The sequence below is a fragment of the Camelus bactrianus genome, chromosome 25 (genome assembly GCF_048773025.1).
Source record: "Camelus bactrianus isolate YW-2024 breed Bactrian camel chromosome 25, ASM4877302v1, whole genome shotgun sequence".
In the NCBI taxonomy this organism is placed as follows: domain Eukaryota; kingdom Metazoa; phylum Chordata; class Mammalia; order Artiodactyla; family Camelidae; genus Camelus; species Camelus bactrianus.
The window spans coordinates 13753221-13771787 of NC_133563.1; the positions used below are offsets into that span (position 1 = coordinate 13753221).

At 39.3% G+C, this 18567-nt stretch overlaps 1 long non-coding RNA gene across 5 annotated transcripts in view; it reads left to right on the plus strand.

Annotated features, from left to right (window-relative positions):
- Window positions 1-7621, plus strand: part of LOC105069652 (uncharacterized) — a 56840-nt gene extending 49219 nt beyond the window's left edge. For 2 of the 5 annotated variants that reach the window (XR_012502154.1, XR_012502152.1), the window contains exon 8: window positions 132-7621. This is a non-coding gene — a long non-coding RNA (uncharacterized LOC105069652). The remainder of the gene's footprint in view (window positions 1-131) is intronic. The other 3 variants (XR_012502156.1, XR_012502153.1, XR_012502155.1) reach the window with 3 other exon arrangements.
- The last annotated feature ends 10946 nt before the right edge of the window (window positions 7622-18567 follow it).

The window sequence follows — 18567 nt, forward strand, 5'->3', positions numbered from 1 at the left end:
ATTCTCTCTCCTCTCCTCCACCATGTACATGGGTGTCTCTCCTCTCATCTTTGCATTTCACTACAAAACCTTTCATTCTTCTCTTCATTCACTCATTTAACAACATTATACCAAGGCCTGCTGTGTTTCAGAAGCTGTACTCGGTGCTAGGGATGGAGTCATGAACAAGGCGGAGCCTTTCCCGGCCCAGTTTGCATTTCAGTGAGGAAAACCAACAGCAAACAGGTAAACCAAGCCATAATCAAGGGAGTGATGGGTTGCTATTTAGAAACTAACCAAGACTGGTTTCTTTCTACTTCAAGAAACACTCTACCTCGTGTTTGGGAAAACTTTCTCTGAAGAGTTCTATTTAAGCTAAGACCTGAAGAGTAAGGTCAATTGAAACATGCAAAGAACCCAGGGAAGAAGCACTTCAGGTAGAGGGAAAGGCAGGGGAAAAGCCTGTCGTGTTTTAGAGACTGGCAGAAACCCAGGGTAGCTGGTGGATAACACAGAGTGCTTGTGATTGAGCTTGATAAGTGAGCCCTGGAGGTCAGAGCAAACTCTTAAAGAATAGTGGTAAGCATTTTGTGAGGACAAACTTGTGATGGCTCTGGTGACTGACAGGTAAAACCATGAGATAAGTCCAAGGAAATCACCTGCTTGGTAGATTATGTGTAGACATGTTCATCCTAGACCTAAAGTGGGCATCGAGGGAGAAACTCAAGGAAGTCCATTCTCAGGACTGCTGTCCTCAGAGAAGTGCCCAGAAGAACCAGCTTTCTCATTTTCAGAGTCCACTGTGTGACATAATCTATACAGTGATGTACATTCCAGCACCTGGCATGTCTCCCCATGTTATTCCTAGTCCATATATTCCACCCATTGGGCCAACCACCTAACTCCACATCAAGACTTATTTACCAGGCGTCTAACTCAGGCAGGCCAATGCAAATTTCTCAGCAAATGTGGCTGAGCCCAGCCTACTTGAAAACAGACTGAAACAACCTGTAAAAGATAACTCCTTTGCGCTTCCCATTCCCACAGTTCTTTCCTATGTGGATGCCTATTGGGTTAATACTTCGTACAATATTCCACATCTGTTTGTATTTGGCTCTTTTTTTCTTAATATGCTTTCATCACCCTTCCTGGTTACATGTTAAAATGTGATCGTTTGATTCCTAAATCCTCCTCTTCTACTTGGTTTTTGTCGGAGGATTACCATCAAGTTGTAAACCCTAATACTTTGGTAATAGTTTTAGAAACTTAAAGTACAAATGCACTTTCTGCGTTATTTTCCAACATATCTTTTTTTTTTTCAATCCTACATCAAATGAACAGTTTAATTGGCTTCCTTAGACTCTTTGAATAATAAGTTGAGCCAAAGGTGAAATGACATCTTATTATTTGCATTATTGTATTTCAGAGCGTGGGACAAACTCTGGTGGAGAACTAGGAAAAGTCACATACAAAGGACCCAGATGGTGGGATACCACATGTTCTATGTTTTAGTATGAGAAACAGCTCAATCAAGTAAACTGTTCCCAGACGTTTATTCCATAGCCCGGGTCTAGAATAATTATTGTGCCTCTGGCAAGAGACAAAGGTGGAAAACGGACATTTAAGTAGAGTTAACATTAAAGAAATTATTGCATTCTTTTCTGAACATAATCACCTGTAACTGAAAAAGCAATGGTTCCATGTCATGTTCTTCATTGATCTGTTAGATATTTGCACTTGTTTAACCCAAGTGTAGGTATAGAATGTTGCCAACAGATATTCTTGAGAACTTAATAAAACCAAGTGGTTATCGTGAATACAGCAGCATGTCTAGAATATATAGAGCTAATATTTCCAAAAATATAAATAGAATTCTTTTGTTGAAATACCTATTACTTACACAATTTTAAAACAAATTGACATACATTTTGCACAGAGTGCAAACTGTGGAACAATTTTGTTTAATCACATTGTACATATACTTCTGAGTGTGTACAGCAAAGCTCTTTTTCATGGCATTTAACATCAAAGTTATCATTTCTGAGCTGGGACCTCAATATCTTTTTTATTTGTTATTTCTTCACTAACAAATATGTCATTTCTCTTATTAAAATTACCTAGATTACTTGAATATATTTTTTATGGCCAAGAATGAAGATTATACAACATGAGAGCCTTTTGATTAATAAAGCTATTAGCACTTTTTTTAAATTCAGAAATTAGTAAATGGACCAAGGTAGGTTCCAGCAAATACCTGATTTCAACTGATACCACCAACAAAGTACATCCTGCTTCCCTGTGCATAAAAACATAGTCACCTAGAAGAGACAGCTTCTCAGAACTCCAAAGAGAAAATCACAAATGAACAACTCTAGGTATAAATCACAGTCCTCTTGGCTGTGATAAGACAAAGTACAATAATGGGAAAGAAATATTTATCCTGTATTTCTTGTATGAATTTTATCTTAAGATCTCCAAATAGCTGGTAAAGGAAAGTTTTTGTTTATAGAATAACACAAACTAATCAACTCAAGAAATGAAATTTAGAAAATCACCTAAAATATTCTTGAAAAAAAAAAAAGTATAACTCAGACCAAAATGTCAAGACTTATATCCTGTTAATTTTAAAAATATCCTGTATGACAGAATTTCCAACACTACTACACTATCCTTTTTTTTTCAGAATGGAAATTCTGACCCAGAGAAGGAAAGGGACTTGGCCCAGGTCATGCAGGAATCCAGTGGCTTTACTCACACTGGAATCACAAGCTAATTATGTCCTTTTAAGATAACAAACTGCTTGTTATTTTGGTGCTCCTTTTATGACACTGGAAGGAGAAAGTTCCTTAGGGTTCTCCTGGGTTACAAGGGCAACACATCAGAAAATTGCTGTTGTCTTTATTTTAATTTTGCTGGGAGAAGAGCTGAGAAATGAAATAAAGTGAGTAATGACTTGGAGGCTTCTCCCCCCAGACTCTTTCTTGAGTGAGGTTTACAGAAGTCCATGTTTGCGGGATGTGCACTGATCAGAATCATGACTGCCCAGAAAGTTTAAGCAAAAACCTTTGGTTCTTCATAATTAGTGGGTCTGCGGAAAAAAGGGAGTCTTCCCAGGCTTTTCCAGAACTCTCCGTGGCTTACTGCTGGGAGAGGAGGAAAAGTATGAGGAAAACAAACAGAAACAGGCCTCCTTTGTGCGTTGGCCCTGGGCCTGCCAAATCAGCCGGCTGGACGCAGAGGCAATTTCCTTAGTGTTTGTGGCCTTACGCTGACTTCTGAACAGGGAAGTTGGGCAATATTTATTGTTGAATGGGGCCCTGGGAGATTATTCTTGGAAGGAACAACCTCTGTGAACCTTTGTGTGTTGACTGAAAATCTCCCCTAGCCAAAGTTTCACAAACTAGATGTGACTGCCTCCCTCTAACACAAAAATAACTGGGAAACAGAAAGCTCTTAAAGTTTGGAAATCCAGTCTTATAGACGTGGTTTCTTCTTACTCAAGGTGATTTATGTCTCTGGAGTGCTGAGTTAGGGAAGTGTGGAAATAGGGGAACACACTTTAAGATACTGTGAGCAACTTTCTAGGATTTGTGAACCATTGAAATGTAAAAATATCTATTTATTCACTACTCGTTTATAGGGGATTATCCCCCTCCTCCCCCCGGCTTCCTTCCTTCCATCTGGGCATGCAGAGGCATGGTCAGATACTGAAAGAGATGCAAAGAGGTAGACAGCCTGATCCTTGACATGAAGATGCTCATACTATTCACAAAGAAACCAAATAATAAGAATAAACCATAGCGTATAAATATTAGTCTGATTTAAATAGTCCATTTAAACATCATAAAATAGTCATTCAAACACCATCTCTTTTCACTCTTTCTCTCCCTAAGTTAGTGTCTGAGCATATTGAGAAAGGGATGCCAAGCACAAAACCTTAAGTCAACGGAAAGGGCTGGGCCCTCAGGCTCAAAGCTGTCTGCCACCTGGGGCTCTAGGACTATGTCCCTCATCCAGCAGTGCTGCTAGTCCTCTTGTCATTTGCAGCTGAAGTGTGCAGCTGGCCACATTCATGAGCTGATCTCTGCCAGCCTGGTCAGGGCTGAGCAGGCCTCCCTGGCAAAGAAGCCTAGTATTGGCCTCTGCTGGTGTATAGACCTTGCTTGGATCTAACTCAGGCAGCCTTGAGCCTTGCAGGCTGCTTGGCAACCCTTCACACAAAGTCACGTTGTCAAACCTGTGTGGCAAGCCCCCCAGCCAGAGTCTCAGCTGCTTTGAAACCCAGGGTGACTCCACCAAGTTAACCTTTGAGGCCTCCCTCTGCCTGGCCACCTAACATTGCCCAGTTGCTGTGGCCACTTCCCAGCTTGGCGATGTCTCAGAGGTGCCCTCTTTCTAGAGGCCTCAGTGTGGAGAAGGCAGCCCTTCTCTGCCTCCAGTGTTTCTGTCACCTCTCCAGAATGTTCTCTCCTGTTCCCCACAAAGAGGACGGCAGAAGATGCTGTACGCTCTCCCTTTTCTCTTCTTCCTACAAACACCCTAGGCCTGGAAAGGCTGGACATGGCTTCCATTCCCGTCAAATCACATCTTCTCTTTACAGTCACCTGACCCCAGATGGAGCACACTCTCCACATCACAGTGAGCCCCTGGGGTGTATTTTCATAACCAAAGTCTCGTGGAACCTGAAAATTCTAGTCTCATAACAACACTGTCTATTCTTTATCTCAGAAGCCAAGTATTAACTTGCCCTTTTTCTTCACAATATCCAAACATCCCGAGGCAAACAGATACTTTGGGGCAACAGAGGTGAAGAACTTATATTCAGAAAGGCAAAAGGAAGAGCATATAGAAAATATTTAATGCTTGTCACTAGATATGGTGGGCTTGTCTTACCAGCCGAGTGCCAAAGGACTTGTGACTTATTCCTCATGGGAGGGGCTCTATAGAAGAGAGTGAGTAAAACTTTTGTTTTTCAATGTAATCTCCTTGAAACAGTGAGACCGGTATCTTTCAACAACTCCTTTCAATGATGAGAAATAGTTCCAGAAGCTTCTATAATGACAGAAGCCACTCTCAGCTACAGTTATGAAATTTATTGCCTCCAGACAACTACCACTGGCTGGCAAAGCCTTCTTTGGTGCCCATCAGCCTTTGGCCAGCCCCAGCTGGAGTGAAAGTGCGTACACAGGGGAGCTGCTGATTCCGGGCTCATTAGCCAGAAGAAGAAAATGAAGAAGAAAGAAATGGAAGAGGCTAAGAGTCCTTGCCTATGGAGCACAGGGAAGCCCATCTGCCCAGGATTTATGGCACTGTTCTGGAAGGAGGTTCAGGGAGTCCAAGTTGCTTAAACATCAGTAACAGGTTGGAGAACTTCAAACAGCTTACCTTTCTCTCTGTTTTCCCTCTGTTGGGACCTAGGAAAAGTGATAGAAACATGTTAGATCACAATGGAAATGACTGTACCCATAGAATTACTAGTTAGAGTATTTTAATCTCATTTGATATTGCTGATTTAGTCTCATTCTTTAAAAATTTAAATGCTGTGATTTTATCATTACTTTTTAAAATTTGTAAGCATCAAGCCATTCATAGGTGAATTGGTTCAGCAGCCCATTTGGTTTCTGGATAACAGAGACAAGACAGACCAAGAAACTACTTCTCAGAGTTATGATCCCAGTGGTGGCGAAACAGAAATCCTGCTGTTCCCTCTGCTTCACAGCCCCTTTCCTCCTACTCTTTACACATAACTTCTGCTGATTCTACTTCCCCCTTCTCAGCTCCAACCCCTATACTTAAATCAGATCCCCAGTATACTCTCTCATTGCATCCTCTCCTTTGCTTACTTAGCACTTATCTTGATTTGTAATCATATGCTTTTTGTGTTATTCTTTTTTAAAAGTCTGAAATACGAGTTCATTCTGCAGACAGCCAACGAGGAGAGGGGTAAAGAGACCCTTGTTACAGATGGCAGGTGGTGCCAGGGACCTGAGAAGAACACAAAGGAAGACATCTGACCATCTCAGACTGCTTGCGTTTTGGGGTTTACACCAGAAGGGCCCCGGATCCTCCAGCACCTTCCTCCCCTGACTTGCTGAGAGCCCACTTTCATGATCATTTCTTTCCCACCCAACTTCTAAATTATTCTTCATCATTTTTTTTTTCCTCTCTCTGCTGCATCCTCCGCCTGAGCCCCACCCCCAGGGAATTAGATTGGAGGGACATTTCCAGCTGGTTGAGAAGGGACCGATTATGGAGGGGTGGTGGGATGGATGTTATAAACCACTGAAAAGCTCAAGTATTGAAAATGGGCTTCTGGAATTGCATGTCAGACCACGGGATGTGTACCTCTCTCTAAATACATGGTTGTGGGAATCTAGAGGAGTAGCAGAAAAATGAGAGTCGTGAGCTTAAAAACATGCCCATGGTCCATGGCAGGTTGGGAACTGAACCCTGGCCAACCAGAATCCAAGGTGCACGACCTTGCTGTCATCCAGTTGCTTGTTGCTCATGGCTCCGCATCAAGACTGACCAAAATGCAACTGTATTTTTTACACTGCACTCTGAAACTGTACTGAGCCCTTTGCTTGTTTTTTTAATGACCAAACCCCCATTTCAACGATGTTTAGCATTCTACCTTTTTTATTTGTCCCAACACAGCTGTTCAATAAGATTTCCTATCGGTAACAGTGGCGTATGACGACAGGGTGGAGGCGGGAAGCGGGTTCTGGCATGGATCCCCTAGGAGAAAATGCTCCCTTCTGTTTCCAAGAATCCTTTTAAGGCCTTTTGATTTCAGAAGGAGAGTCACTTGGGCTTTACTCCTTGCTTTGTGAGTCTCTCCGTTATCCCAGCATCTCTAGAACAGGGGCCCTTTGGGGTATCAGAGATTTATTCCTTAACATACCTCCCCGGTACGAGCTGTCGCTGTACTTCCCAGATTCTGATTGCTTTTCTTCCTCAACCTCTGGGTATTGCCTGCTGCTCATTCCTGTCCACCACCACCCCTGCACTCAGCCTGGCCTCTCCTCTCGTAACTCCAGCACACCCAGCACCAAGCTTTCCTCACTAACTGGGATGTCTGCCAGCTGTTTACCATGAACTTTGGGAACATGTGTATAGATCTCCTTCTCTTCAGTTCTACTCAAATAAGCCCCCAGAGGACATCCCTGTGGTCTGTCTGGTCGCCAGGTCTCCATCACTTCAACCCCACCACCATTTGTCTGGACCTTCGCACCACAGACATTCACACAGTTATCCCTTGTTCTTTATTGTTAACTTGAACCGTCTTTTAATAGCTTCTTCATGGATGAACGAACTTTAAAGAGAGAAATGTGTCTTTCTGACACACATTTTTATATGAATTCTTGTTTTATAGTCTCTGAATGGGTTCACTTGTTCAGGAAAACACAATAGAACACAGATGTTTGGGCCAAGTGTGCTCGCTAAAAGGTATTCTCTGTAGAACTGCTTTTAGGTATATGAGTATTCACAACAAAAGATGGACATGTTTTCCCTTTAGAGGGTTTTATTTCTTCTCAGTCTTGTCAAAAGTTGGATTTATAAACTAAATCTGTGGAATATTTATTTTAAAACATCACTAGCAAATTGTATGATAACTGTATATTAAAGTTTATGAAACCGCTTTCATAAGAATATTGAACTTTTAAAGGTTTTCAAACATTCTTCACTAGTTTGGGACCTGTTGGTTCATATTTTTGCTCAGAAGAATTTCTATTGCTTTTCCTCTGAGCCTCTGAGAATGGCTCTGCTGAGGCTGTGTTGGTGGAGCATGGCAGGCTGCGGTGCCGCTGGGTGGGAACTTTGTCAAACACCTATTCTGTGGAACACACTGAGGGAAAAATCACTGCCTTTACTGTGAGTTTGCTTTCAAAGAATTTCTGTTCTTTGTGGTAACTGTGGTCATAGCAATTACCTAAAACAAAATTGGTCATTGATCTTTTTCTCCCTCTTCAAAGTGGATAAAGGCTAACGGTATACGTCTGGGAATTTTAACATTAGTTGTTATGTTTTTTATTTTTAATCTTTCAGTGTTTTTGCTTGTGAAGGGAAGACCTACACGGAAACAGAAAATAACAGGTAGAACATTTTCAGTTAGTAATAACAATTATTCATATTTTCATGTGAAGAGGTTTTGAATACCTAAAGTTTTGGACTATCAATTCCCCAGGAATGCCTGATACGTATACCTATAGATAGATAGATATGCACCTCTCTCTATAACTATACCGATAATGGATATGTCTCCAAATTTCAATAAACCGATCAAGTCAAATACATTCAGTTCACTGTGCTATTTCAGAGAAGTTCAGGATACGGTCACATCTGAAAAAGGAGCCCTCTCTGCATTCTGGAGAAAATGCCAGATTGGAATTTTCATATTTAAGGTACCCCTTGCCCCTGCCAATAAAATATAGGTTATATGATTCTAAAGTTTTCAGTTAGAAAGTTTTGTTTTCATGGCAGAGAAAAACTGCAAGTTATTATAGCCCATGATGTGTATTTAGGGAGACTGGGGGGATAACACATAATTTCAACTTATTTCTGGACTAAATTAATATGATTATATATTATTTCATACCAACAGGGTAAAACTATTCTCTTGTAGAAGCTGATTCTTCTCCCCAGTGAACTTGACTGTTAGTTATTTTGATCAATATTTTTTATTAATACTACAACCAGCCAAATATTTCAAGGAAAGAATCAAATCATGTTTGTCACTAGTCCTATCTCAAATTTAATAATAAGAAGCAGGTAACTTGCAGAGCATGTGCCTGCTTTTTCTTTTGCCTGTTAGTTTGAATCTGAGGGTGGGGAAATCATGTGTGGTTATCTGTCTACACAGCTTGCCCAGAGCATACAGTCATTAGAATACCCTAGGTTCTGCTATGTAGACAGATGACCACTATGGACTAACTAAACATGGCTGCCCTCTTGAAGGGAAGAAATGTGGACATGTATGGGAGGCACATGTATGGGGGGGGGGTGCTGTCTAAGAAAGACTTTAGAACTAAGATTCTTAATTGATATCCAAGTATGTGTTTTAGAAGGCATATTATTAAGGAATATTCAGGAGATTAGTTACCATAAACTTACTCAAGATGAACGGAGGTATTCTCATTCAACCAGGTAAAAGAGAGAGAATTAGAATTGAGAAATGTGCCTTTGCTCATGTTGCCTGGTCAGCATCTCCCAGCTGACCCATCAACTAAGTTGAAAAATGTGCCTCCCCAATAAAGGGAAACTGATGTCTGTAATACAGAGCATCACAGCTCCTAAAGTGTTTGAGTTAAAGAAAAAAATTCAGAGAGAGTTGATCTACTGTCCAGGCCACTGGAATTAGAATCTTGAGTATAGCTCCTTGAGAGGGAGTTTACCAGAAAAACATGAATTGGTAAGAATCTCATCAGTCTGTTATGCCAGACCCTTAGAGAGAGGTGCGTCTTACAGAGGAGGCAGTGCTCCTGCAGCCACGGTGAGTCACTCCCCAGGAAGTGCCCTGAGAACCAAAGGTGGCTCGCAGTAGTTTTCAGAATTGTGACCTCTAGGATAAGTCTTTCTGGGCCTCTTTTTTTTCATCTCAAAAATCAAACAGATGATTTCCTTAATAAATATGACAACATGCAAATTGATTAGATAATCAAAAATGTGTTCAGACAAAATAAAACAGTGAAAATCAAGCTAAGCAAAAGCACTTAGAGCAAATACTGATAGCTCTTATTTATATTATATTAAGTAAAGGACTCATTAAAAAAAAGTAAGAAAAGCCTCAAGATTCTCAATAGACACATGTACAAAATGTAGAAATAAATGTACAGAGAGAATAGAAACATTTTTAACATCAGAAATAACAATATAACTGAAAATGATCATGTAATACTATCTCTGGTGAAAGATGAAAGGGATGTTCTGACCCCATTAATTGTAGCACAGAAAAATGATTTAAAAAGTGAATTTCTAGAAATCAATGGGTCAATTCTTATTAAAAATTTAAGTATTAATCACCTCTGCTCTAGTAATTTAAATTCTAAAAATCTTATCTTTAAAAAGAAATAAAAATAAAAGCAGAAAAATTATGCACAACCATATTCATCAGAACCTGACAGATTTGTGATCACCCTGGCTCCTTCCCTAACTAGTTCTGTGGCTTTGAACATTATTTCTCTCTGAATGAACCTCAGTTTCATAATCTGTAAAACATGATAAGAAGGTGAGCGGGACCTCTATCTCATACAAGTATGAATGTTGAGATGCTATATATGAAATGCTTAGCAGCATGTACTCAATAAGTGACAGAAATATATTACTAATTCATCTCTAAACATAGGGAGATGACTATTAAATCTGATATATCACATGACAGAATAGTATACACTCATTAATATTGACATAAACAAATAATATTAAATAATGTCTAAATAAAATTCTTATCTTAGAATCTTAAATTAATAAAATATATAAAACTGTACAAAGAGACTAGTCAACTCTCTTAGAGTGGAAACTGCCAAAAAAGTGAACTGGGGTGAGGTAGATTAGGGCCCCAATTCCTGGCCATACCTAGAGTAAAGCTTCCACCTTCTGAGAGGGGACTGGGTGGAGGAAGCCTCCCACCCTCAACTTCCCAGCCTCGCTCACCTAGAACATAGCCTCTGCCACAGGAAAGCTGAGGGGGATGAGAAGTGCTGGCGTCCGGCCTGACCTGGGGAGAGACCACAGCCCTCAACTGAGAGCTGGGGGCTGGAGAGAGAGGGAGCAGGAATTTTCAACATTGAAACAGAAAAGAAGGAAGGAAGGAAGGAAGGAATGACAAATGAAAGAAATTAAGTCTAGAAAAATATCCTGGAAGGAAATGGAGCAAGAGGTTAGCAATAGTTGTTTATGGGAGGGTGTCTTCCCCTTGTATAGCTGAAAATGCATTGAATAGGTGATCCGCTTCCAAAATGGAGGTTGAGAAGCTCTGTAGACCTGCTCCCCAGCAGAACAACCATAAATGATAAAAATTATTTAAAAAATTTTTTAACCTCTGTAAATTTTCCTAGGGTCATATAGCTAACAAAACCCACCAACATTTATTCAAGGAACTCTATTAAGTCTCAGTAAGAACTGTGGCAATCTGGTGCTTCAGCATGACCTACTCTATCCTACCTTTGCCCCCAGAATACATGAGGGAAGCTCTCCTCTGGGTCAATATAACCAAGAGCACAAGATTCCTGCTCCCTCTCTTCTCACCACCGAGCTCTCAGTATCTCCCAAATTTGTGCAGGACACCAGCACTTCTCATCCCCCTCAGCTTTCTTGTGGCAGAGGCTATGTTCTAGGTGAGCAAGGCTGAGAAGCTGAGAGTGGGAAGTTCCCTCCATCCAGTCCCCTCTCATAGGGTGGAAGCTGTACTCTAGGTGTGGCAGGCCAGGAATTGGGGCCCTGATTCACCTCATCCAGCTCATTTTCTTGGCAGAGTTTCCACTCTGAGAGAGTTGCCTAGTTGAGAAGTTGAGAAATTGAGAAGACTAGACACTACTGTCCCTGCTGAGTGACAGGCTCATAAAGCAGGACTGTAACTCCAGGCCTGGAGGAGGGTCTCAAAGATTTTGACCATGGGTGAGAAGAGGACATAATGACAAAGAGTCCCAAAGCTTTTCCCATGGAACTGACTTTGTTTAGCACAGACACTGGGGAAGTTCAAGCCTAATGGTACTCTTACAACAAACCATGAAGATTTTAGTGGTAAGAAATAAAGAGGAGGCTGGTAGCTCCACGAAAGCAACAAACTAAGTTCCAAGCCAGCTAGTTCACCACAGAGAACCAGAAAAGGAGCCGACTAAGAAGAGTGCTCCTGGGGTCCAGAACAAACTTCAAAGCCTGGCCTCAAAAAATACCCCATCAAAGACATTTGAATTTAAATGGACCACACTGTGGAGTGGTTTATGACCCAGGGAACTGTTGAAAACAATAGAGAAATCAGATAGCAATGACTGGAAGCTAACAACTGAATGTGACACCGAAAGAGGCAGCTAGCTTAACGCAGATCAGGGAAAAGAAGCAGAGAGAGACCTTGCCACCACTATTGTCGCAGCGGGGGACTGTGCATATGCCCAAGGCATCAATGAGCAACAACAGAGACTTTGTACTGCAAGGAATCTGCACTGGCCTGGCCAACCCACTAAACAAATAAGCAGACAACAACAAGCCCAGGGCAGAGGTGGACATGTAGGCATTGTCATATCCAGAACCAGTGAAATATATGCTCTAAAACATCCAGTTTTCAACACAAATGATGAAACATGCAAATAAACAGGAAAGTGTTTCTCATACACGGAAAAAAAAAAAATAGAAGGCAATGTGAGAAAGCCCATATGCCAGACTTAACAGACACAAATTTCAAAACAAATATTATAAACAAGTTCAAGAACTAAAGAATCATAATTAAAGAAGTAAAGAAAAATATGATGACAATGTCTCAAAGAATAGAAAATGTCAACAAAGAAATAGAAATTATTTAAAGGATCAATGGAAATTCTGGAGTTGAAAAGTACAATAGCTGAAAGGAAAAATCCGCATGAGGGGCTCACAGTAGATCTGAACTGGCAGAAGGAAGAACCAGAAAACTTGAGGATAAACTGATAGAGATGATCAGATTGTCATAATCTGAAGAGCAGAAGGAAAACAATGATGAAGGAAAAATGAACAGAGCCTCAGGGAAGTGTAGGACATCACTAAGCTCGCCAACATGCCTGTAGCATGGGTCAAAGGAGAGGAAAGAGAGAAAGGTTAGAAAAAAAGAGTTAAAGGAAATGACCCGAATTTGACGGAAAAAATTACACATCTAAGAAACTCAAAGAATTTCCAGTAAGATAAACAGAAAGAGATCTACACACAGACGTATCATAGAGAAAATAATAAAAGCCAAAGATAGACAATCTTGAAAGCTAAGATAAAAACAACTCATGTCACAAACAAGAGAACAATACTATTAACAGAAAACTTCTCATTAAAAGCAATGGAGGCCCAAAGTAGGATGACATTAAAATTGCTGGGGTAGGGGGTGGGGTAAGCCTGTGAGACTCTTATATCCAGCAAAACTATGTTTAAAAAGTGAGGGCAAAGTAAAGACAGTGCAAGACCATCAAAACCAAGAAAAATTATTGCTAACAGACCTGCCTTGCAAGAAATACTAAAGGAAGTTCTCCATGCTAAAAGCAAGTCATTCAATCCACCCGAAAAAAAGAAGAGTTCCGGTAAAGGTAATTATGTAGATAATTATAAAGACAGTAAAAATTACATATTTTCTCTCCTTTCTTTTTTAAACTAATCTAAAAAGCAATCATATAAGACTAAAGATATACATATAGATATATCTATATAAAGACTATATATATAAATATGAAATTATGCTATTGGCCTACAATATATGGAAATGTACTATGTTTGACAATAACAGCACAAAAAGATGGGGCGGGAATAAAGCAATAGTAGAGTAAGGAAATAACACCAGATGGCAACTGGAATCCATAGAAAAAAATGAAGAGGTCAAGAAATATTAAATAAGAAAATTACTATCAAGTTAGTATAAATCTGAAGTAGATTTTGATAAGTTTAGGTATATATGATAAATCTTAAAGCAATCACTGAGAAATAACTAAAAAAATAGTGATGATATCATTAAAGGAATTAAATAGGAATAAAATTTTGGTATTTGGTTTTGGCAAAGCCTTCTTAGATATGACACAAAAAGTATAGGCAACAAAGTAAAAAAATTAATAATTTGGGCTTCATCAAAATTGAAACCTTTTGTATTTTGAGTACCATCAAGTATATGAAAAGGCAACCCACATGATATAAGAAAATAATGCTAGAGAGGTAACTTGTATTTAGAATATATAAAGAACTCTCTCAACTAAACAATAAGACAACCCAATCAAAAATGCACTAAGTAATTGGATAGACATTTTTCCAAAGAAGATATGCAAATAGCCAATAAGCACATGAAAAGATGCTCAACATCATTAGTCATCAGGAAAATGTAGGATACATTCAAAATCTCAAAGAGATACCACTTCATAAGCACTGGGATGGATTTAATTAAAAAGTCAGAAAGTAACATATGATGACAAGGATGTGAAGAAGTTAGAACACTCATCCCTTGCTACCAGAAATGTAAAACGATGGAAAACCATTTGGTAGTTCTTCAAAAGGTTAAACATAGTGTTACCATATCACCCAGCAATTCCACTCCTAGGAAAACATGTACGAGCAATGAAAACATATGTCCTCACAAAAACTTCTACACAAATATTCACAGCAGCATTATTCATAAGAGCCCCAAAGTAGAAACAGCCCAAATGACCATCATCTATCTAATGAATGATATGTGTATATGTATATCTAATACAATATGATTCCATTTATATGAAATGTCTAGAATAGGCAAATCTACTGAGAGAGAAATTAGATTAATAATTACCTGGGGTGGTAAAGTTGGGGCAAAATGGAGAGTGACTGATAATGCCTATTGGGTTAGGATAGTGAACGTGTCCTAAAATTTACTGTGATGATGAGTTCATAACTCTTTGAATATAAAAGCTACTGGATTGCATACTTTAAATGGGTGAACTAGATGGTTTGTGAATTATATATTAATTTAACTGTTAAATAATTAAATTAAATAAACTAATAAATAAAATGTATAACAAAATGTGCACAAACACACAATATACCTTTCTCTATAGAAGTAGATTATCTTATAATGTTCCTAAAGTTAAATGCTGTGATTCTATAAGCATATTACATAAGCAGGGAAAAAAATTAAGATTTTTATGATGATAAGTGGAATATAATCAGGTGGCAAAGTATAAAGAGACCTTAAGCATGAGGAAGAAGTACAGAGATCTAGGTATTGCCAAATCTGGGGGACTATCCTGGAGAAGATGAAACGTGACAGAATCCTTAATGGTGGGGTAATTGGTTAAATAACTCATGAATAAACATGTTTTGTTTTAAAAGGCTCTTTTTCTAAGGTAGTTGCTATCCTGTCAGGCACTGTTCAAGGTGTTTTACTCACACAATAGATTTTACAAATGAGAACACTAGAGCTTTTTAAAAAGGTAACTTTGCCAATTTTCACATAACAAATACATGGTGGAGTTAAAGACTAAAATTCAGGAACGCTTACCACATCATTGTATGCTGATTATTGGAATTTAAGACTGTGTGAGAGCCACAAACAAATGTTATTAAAACATCTTTTGCATATTACTTGATTCTAAAAGAAGGGGAAGGAATTGAAATTTGTGGTCAAATTCATGAATTTGTAGATGAATTCAAAAGTTCCTAGGGAAAATTCCTGGGATTTCTTAAATATTAAAGCTTAAAAAAGGTAGCACTTCAGATCACGTTAGCAAATTTTCCAAGTGAAAATAATGTTTTTTTTTATTCTTTCTGTATAGATATCACTAAAGATTTTTATTTCTCATTCAATTATTTTAAAATGATTGCATAAGGCCAGTCAATGGAGAAATCTTGGTCTCGTTTATGAAAAATCTTAGGAGATTGCTTGTCTCTCTGACAGGAAAATATATCACACCAGGTTATTCCTCAGCTCAATATATTACAGTAATGTCCCTTATGTAAATAGTGCCTTGAACAATATATGATATACTCGAACACTGCACTCAATCTTATAACTTTAGCTATTAAAGGAAGAAAACACCAGGTTTATGAGGCTTTTTAAAAGTTATCTAAAGGTTTGCAGTCAGTTTTGTACAGAAATGTGTTTTCCCCCCATGGAGAAGTAAACCAGCAACAGAATTTTGACAGGAAGATTTGTATGATTCCGATCAGAATTTAGGTCACAAAGAATAACAAATATGCTGGTCATAATCTCCTGCTTGTGTGAGCCTCTTAGAGTATGCAATTCCTGATGAGATCATGCTTTGCAGACATCATTTCACCAGCATCTGGTCCTAGAAATTGATTTGATCATCGGTTTGATTCAGATAGGTTGATTCAGACAGGACTATGCTGATTAGAGGGAAGAGAAGGGGTGTGTTCCAATTAGAGCAGGCGAAGCTTAGACTAGAACTTTATCTTTAGAATTGATTTAGTTAATGTGTTATAAATTTATGGAGTTCAATTCATTCATCCCAGTGGAACCTCAGATAATTCCCAGACAGGCAAAATGTCCAACATGCCTTTGAGAATAGACATGCACATTATATGATAGCTGTTTGTGTCTTTTAATAGAAGGGGAAGATCTTTTTGCTTTTGAATTTATTTTCTTTGACCAGCAGAGTAGAGATATTGTGGATTAAGATGAAAGGGACAAAAAGTAAAAGGTAGATCACAGGATGCAATCACAGGGCAATGATGAAACAGAACAGGCAATGGTGATTTAGATAAATGAGGCATATTAAAGGCTAAAACATCACTTACGGGGTCCCCACCCCCAAAACGACTTATTTTAAATCTAAAATAGATTGACATAAAAGCACAGGATCTTTAAAAAAAAACAACACATGGTCAAACAATGACAGTCTACAACTTTTTGTTTTAAAAACTATTATGTAAAAAATTTGCATTGACTGAAGCTCTCCCCATATACACACCAAAATAAATGCTATGGAAAACACTAACGCTGGAGAAAGACATCCCTGAGTTTCAGTTTCCTTATCTATTAAAATCACCGTAAAAATACTTGCCAGTTTGAACTTTTGACCTCTGAGATTCTTTCCAAATTACTTTTTATGATTCTAGGTAAGATATACTTATTTTAAGTTCAAGGTGTCACATTTAGCAGGAGGATATGAATTTTAATAAGTAACGAAGAGGTTTCAGCGCCCAATGGGATGAACCTCTAAGGATGAACTGTCATGCAATCTGACAGGTTTGTGATGGACATATATGTGCGTGTTAGGAGGGAGAGACTCCCCTCAACCTTTAAATCATACTGCCACTTTCCAAAGCAAATTCTAACAAGGAGTTCTCAAGCTTAGCTGCATATTAGAAACTGGGGAGCTTTAAAAACTCTTTATGTCTAGGTCATGTCGCAGACCCATTAAATCGAGATCTCTGGGGATGGAACATCAATATTTTTTAAAGCACCTGAGGGAATTCCATTGTGAGCCATTAGGAGGAATTTCGCCTCCTGCTTTCAGGCTGCAGAGGAGAAAATTGAGACCCTCATAAGCTGAGTGAGTGAGTTTAGATCAAGGAGGCTGTGGGGAAGCCAGGACAAGGGTCCTGTCTCCCAACTCTCCATCCTATTCTTTCTCCTACATCCCTGTCTTTCATCCCTACCCCCCTTATTTCATACCATTGCCTCTAAACTGGCCTGCTGGTGGTCTTAATTTCAGATCTCCTGTTCAGCACCTCTACACACTATACAACAAAGCTGTGAGACGTCTTTCCTGGTACAATTTTTGCATATAATTTTCCTTTTCATAGGCATTTCTTTCTTAGACTTGAAGTTTAGAGTTGACCCTAATCCTTTCATCTTATTGACGAGAAAACTTGAGCAACAAAGAAGTTAAGTGAATAGTTTATGGTCATTTAATCCAGCAAAGAGCAAGATCCAGAACTGAAATTGCTTAACATCTCATCCAAGCTCTTTCCCCTCTCCCAAGCCTCCAGCTTTGATGGAGGGAATGTCTTGCAGAAGACACTGGCACCTTTGGCCAAGGAACTAACCTACATTTGTCCCAAGAGGAGAGATGCTGAATGAGAACCAGGCAGCAGCCATCTCATGTTTGATGCTTGGAGGTCAGAGCAGAGCTCCAGATGCAGATGCAGCTCAAACATGCTATTGCTTATGCCCTGGCTCAGCTGGTTGGGGAGCAGCACCTCAGCACACAGCTTCTCCTGCAGGACTCCTTCATCATTAAAACTGGAGGCTCAGGAACAGTGAGGGACCACTGCAGGTTCCAATTCTTTTTCCTGGGTTCCAGTTCAGCCTTATAGATTCTAGTTTTCCCCTCATATCCATTCTCCCTTCTTAACGAGGTCTTCTGAACTTCAGGTTTCAGCGTGAGACAGAAATAACAAACAACAGCTTCAAACAGACTATGTAATTAGCTCTGGCAAGTTGCATAAGGCCAAATTATAATAAATTGTATCTATATCTATAGTCATATCTATGTCCCCTAGAGCTCTATTTTTCTGATTGGAACCCTGGCCCCTACAAGGGGTTAGGACTGGGTAATAGAATCAATTAACATCATTATCTTGGCCACGACTTTTTTATCTGCAGGCAGGCAACTGGAACTGAAAAACCCAAGATCTGACTACACCAGGTCTTCACTGACCTTCTGACAACAACCTGCTGGGGCAGAGTAGTGACTGCCCCCACTCCGTTTTGCCACTGTCTCCATCCCTGTCTGTGACATCTTTACAGCGCCTTGTCTTGTTCATTTACCTTCCCTGCGGGAAGTATTCGAGTTTGCATCCTACAGTCTACTTAAATCCAACCAACAATACCCAGCTTTCCCAATAACCTTTTTCTGATTCCCTTTTTGACCATTTCTCTGATATTTTCATGACTTTCCTGTCTCTTCAAGTATGTTTGTGTTATTACTAATG